Raw genomic sequence first — 5200 nt, forward strand, 5'->3', positions numbered from 1 at the left:
CCCACATATTCAGTCGGTTTGCCTAGGTTAATCATGTTTAGCCCGATTTTCCTTTTGTTTAGGTGTTTTACAATTGTGATTATGGGCTAAAATCCTTACTTTCGTTTAGATTAGATGAACTCCTGAATATTATGTGTGGATTTCTTATATGATGGGTTTATGAAGTTAGTTTTGCTTTAAATATTTCTTGATAAATCTAAACCTAGGTTGTTAAAGTTTCTATCATTATTACCTTATCATGATGACTAGTAACTTTTATTTGGTAACTAATTAAATTAATCCCTTGTATTGAAGTCAACCATAGGAAACAAGAGGGATTCAAAACTAAACGAAAGTATCTTTTATCCTTGGTTTTAAATTGTCTTTCGAGTTATTTACTTTTGTATTTAGTTATGTATTTTAATTAAGTTAATCTGGACTTGTAAATTCATATAAAACCCCCACTTTTAATTGTTATTATTACTTTAGCTTTTAGTAATTACTTTTTTAATTAAATATCGTTCCTTATGATTGAAACCCAACTTACCCAAGCTATTCTATAATCTGACTAGGCACATTGCCTATAAGTGCATAATTTAGCTAATTAGTTTGGTTTACAAATTTAATGTTAGATATGTATATAAAGTACACATCAACGAGTCCTTTTGGCTGAAACAATCCTACGAATATATGAATTAAGATACGTTAGCAATATTGGTGGTGAGTTCTACAGGTTTTAACTCTGTGAATTTGTAACTATCTGTTTCAAATTGTTCTATGATTCAGGATCATGGACTACAATTCAGTTATATGTAGGCTTTAGGGACTCTAAGAAAGTAAGGTTTGGGCCTTACTGAAAGATGTTATTGTTGGTGACGGGATCAAGGCCTATCAATCATGTATTTGTAACTGAGGATGGATTGGGGAATGTTATGTCTTAGGACGCTTTCAAGGATTAAGTTTTTAAGTTGGACATGTTTTGAGCCAAAAATGTCGATATAGAAGTGTAGAGCTATTTAATACCTTTCCGTGGATATAAAGAACGTCGAATTCGGAGTTGAAACAATGAAGTTATGACTGTTCGAAGTTGGAAAGGATTTGGGTGAAAGCTAAGCTCACGACGTGAGTAGTTGCAGATCACAACAAGAGCGGTTGGATCTCATGACGTGAGAAGCGATTAAACATAAATGTTGATTTAAATTTTCCTCATGACGTGAGCATTATGAGCTCACGACATGAGAACTGTGGAGCCCAAGCCCACGAGTTTAGGGTTTTCAACATATATCAGGGTTGGTTCCATGTTTTTAGGGAATTTTATGAGCCTCCATTATATCTATATCGTCTTAAGAGAAACCTTAGCCTCCCTTTCAAAATTTTGAGCCTCCCCTCTCTGTTTTTATGCATTTATGAAAATTTTGAGCCTCTATTTAGGAAAGATACCTCCCCTCTCAGCACTAGCAGGTGTCCCGAGGGGGACAAGGTCAGATTGGCGTCCTGTCTTCTGAAGGACAGGGCACGTGATTGGTGGGAGGAGGTCGGACATGCCATCGGGGATGATGCGACATTGGATGCCATGACCTGGGTTGATTTCTCTACCAGGTTCAGGGCGGAGTTTGCACCGGTCATTGAGGTGCAGCAGTTAGCTAGGGAGTTTTAGGACCTTACCCAGACTACAGAGACAGTGGCAGAGATCACCGCCAAGTTCAGGGAGAGGGCTCTTCTTGTTCCTCAGTATGCAGCCGATGAGGAGATGAAGAAGGCCCGTTATCATGAGATGTTGCGGAGTGATATCCGCATGTTTGTGAGCCGGTCCAGTTGTAAAACACTGGACGACATGATTGCTAGAGCTCGGGAGAGGGAGATTAATCTCGAGATTGAGAAGAAGAGGAAACCGGAGGCGGTTTCGGGTTCAGGCAGTTTGGGCAAAAAGCCCAAGGTTTCAGATCACAGGTCTAGGAGTCAGCAGAGCCACGATCGGTGTGGCAAGTGTGGGAGATTGCACGAGGGGGCGTGCAAGGTAGGGAGTTCCAGCTGCTACAAGTGCGGTCGGACTGGGCATTTGAGTAGGGATTGTACGGCCCCTGCTACTACGGTTATAGCATCAGATCTGATTTGCTTTCAGTGCAATCAGAGGGGACATAAAAAGTCCTAGTGTCCCAGTTTAGCCGCAGCGGGGAAGGTGGTTGCACCTGCCCCTGCCACCTTGAGGATTACGGATGGCCGGCAGGGCCGATCTGATGCGCCAGTGGCGAAGAGCAGGGCGTTTCAGATGACAGCAGAGGAGGCGCGAGCGACTCCTGATGTGGTGACGGGTAGGTATCTTTCCTTCATCTTTTAATTATTATTATCGTTTGAATATTACTTGATGATATGCTTTATTTAGGGTCGTTCTCGGTGAACGGCATTTCTGCTTTGGTATTGTTCGATTCGGGGGCTACCCGATCATTCGTATCGCTTGCGCTTAGCAAGAAATTTAGCAGAGCTCCAGGGGAGCTGGATTGTCCATTAGAGGTTGAGATAGCAGATGATAGGACCGTGAGGGTCAGCAGAGTACATAGAGGGTGTTCCCTACAGATATTTGATGAGCAGTTTTCTTGGATGCCCGAGAGAAGGGCAAGACGACGATTGATGATGTTCCTATTGTTCGGGACTACCCGGATGTTTTTCCCGAGGATTTGCCGGGGATACCTCCTAAGAGATAGGTTGAGTTCAGGATCGACCTAATTCCTGGTGCGGCTCCGATAGCCAAAGCACCGTATCGACTAGCTCCCCCTGAGATGCAGGAGTTGTCTACACAGCTGCAAGAGCTGTTAGACAAGGGTTTCATTCGGCCGAGCAGTTCGCCTTGGGGAGCGGCGATCCTGTTTGTGAGGAAGAAGGATGGGTCGCATCGTATGTGCATTGATTATCGGGAGTTGAACAAGGTAACGGTGAAGAACCGTTACCCACTTCCGAGGATAGATGACTTGTTTGATCAGCTTCAGGGAGCGTCTTGGTTCTCCAAGATCGATCTACGCTCCGGTTATCATCAGATGAGGGTTAGAGATGAGGATGTACAGAAGATTGCTTTCAGGACCCGAATGTTTTTCCCGAGGATTTGCCGGGGATACCTCCTGAGAGACAGGTTGAGTTCAGGATCGACCTAATTCCTGGTGCGGCTCCGATAGCCAAAGCACCGTATCGACTAGCTCCCCCTGAGATGCAGGAGTTGTCTACACAGCTGCAAGAGCTGTTAGACAAGGGTTTCATTCGGCCGAGCAGTTCGCCTTGGGGAGCGGCGATCCTGTTTGTGAGGAAGAAGGATGGGTCGTATCGTATGTGCATTGATTATCGGGAGTTGAACAAGGTAACGGTGAAGAACCGTTACCCACTTCCGAGGATAGATGACTTGTTTGATTAGCTTCAGGGAGCGTCTTGGTTCTCCAAGATCGATCTACGCTTCGGTTATCATCAGATGAGGGTTAGAGATGAGGATGTACAGAAGACTGCTTTCAGGACCCGGTATGGTCATTATGAGTTCGTGGTGATGCCATTTGGGCTCACCAATGCCCCAGCCGCATTCATGGACCTCATGAACCGCGTGTGCAGACCGATGCTGGATCGATCGGTGATAGTATTCATAGATGATATCTTGGTATATTCCAAGACACAGGGGCAGCACGAGGAGCACCTGCGGGAGGTGTTGGAGACCTTGAGGAGGGAGAGACTTTTCGCGAAGTTCTCCAATTGTGAGTTCTGGTTGCGCGAGGTGCAGTTTGTTGGTCATCTCGTCAACCAGAAGGGTATTTTGGTAGATCCGGCCAAGATAGAGGCCGTGATGCAATGGGAGGTCCCGAGGTCTCCATCTGAGATTCGGAGCTTCCTAGGGTTGGCAGGGTATTATCGGAGATTTATTCAGGACTTCTCCAAGATAGCAGTGTCGCTCACCCGACTAACCAAGAAGTCAGTGGTATTTCGTTGGGGGCCTGAGCAGCAGCCGGTGTTCGAGACTCTCAGACAGAGATTGTGCGAGGCTCCGATCCTTACCTTTCCAGAAGGAGTAGAGGACTTCGTAGTCTATTGTGATGCTTCGATCACAGGTATGGGAGCAGTATTGATGCAGCGAGGCCATGTGGTAGCTTATGCCTCGAGACAGTTGAAGCCTCACGAGGCTAATTATCCTACCCACGATTTGGAGCTGGGGACAGTTGTGTTTGCCCTCAAGATTTGGAGACATTACCTTTATGGGGTCTGTTGTACTATATACACGGATCACAAGAGCTTGCGATATCTTATGGATCAGCCGAGTTTGAACATGAGGCAGAGGAGGTGGTTGGACGTACTGAAGGATTATGACTGTGAGATCCTTTATCACCTAGGGAAGGCCAACATGGTGGCCGACACCCTAATCCGCAAAGTGTCGGCGGCCCCTATCAGAGATCTGTGTATGAGGATGACAGTGATCACTCCGTTGTTGGAACGGATCAAGGAGGCTCAGATGGAGGGTCTCAAGGAGGAGAGGCAGAAGTGTGAGAGAATAGTGGGCCGAGTAGCTTCGTTTGATTATGATAGTCGGGGTTTGCTGACGCTTCATGGTAGGGTGTGGGTACCATACTGGGGTGGAGTACGGCAGGTGTTGATGGACGAGGCTCATAAGTCTCGATTTTCTATCCACCCCGGGGTGACAAAAATGTATCGAGATCTTCGACCTGATTATTGGTGGCCCTGCATGAAGCGGGACGTTGCTTGGTATGTTGAGAGATGCTTGACCTGCCGGAAGGTCAAGGCGGAACACCAGAGACCTCACGGCATGATGCAGCCATTAGACATTCCCGTGTGGAAATGGGAGGACATCACCATGGATTTTGTCACCAAGCTTCCCAAGACCGCACGCGGAGTGGATTCGATATGGGTAGTAGTGGATCGGTTGACGAAGAGTGCCCATTTTATTCCGATTCAGGAGAGCATATCGGCGGAAAAGTTAGCCGATATCTATGTGCGAGAGATTGTGGCACGTCATGGAGTGCCGGTATCGGTGGTGTCAGACCGAGATGTCCGTTTCACATCCAGATTCTGGAAGCGGTTCCACGACGAGATGGGTACTCGTCTTCATTTCAGCACCGCTTTTCACCCCCAGACTGACGGGTAGAGCGAGAGGACGATTCAGACTCTTGAGGACATGCTGAGGGCATGTGTTCTAGATTTTGGGGGCAGTTGGGATACGTATCTTCCGTTAGCAGAG

This window comes from Lactuca saligna, chromosome 9 (assembly GCF_052625555.1).
Source record: "Lactuca saligna cultivar CGN05327 chromosome 9, ASM5262555v1, whole genome shotgun sequence".
NCBI lineage: Eukaryota > Viridiplantae > Streptophyta > Magnoliopsida > Asterales > Asteraceae > Lactuca > Lactuca saligna.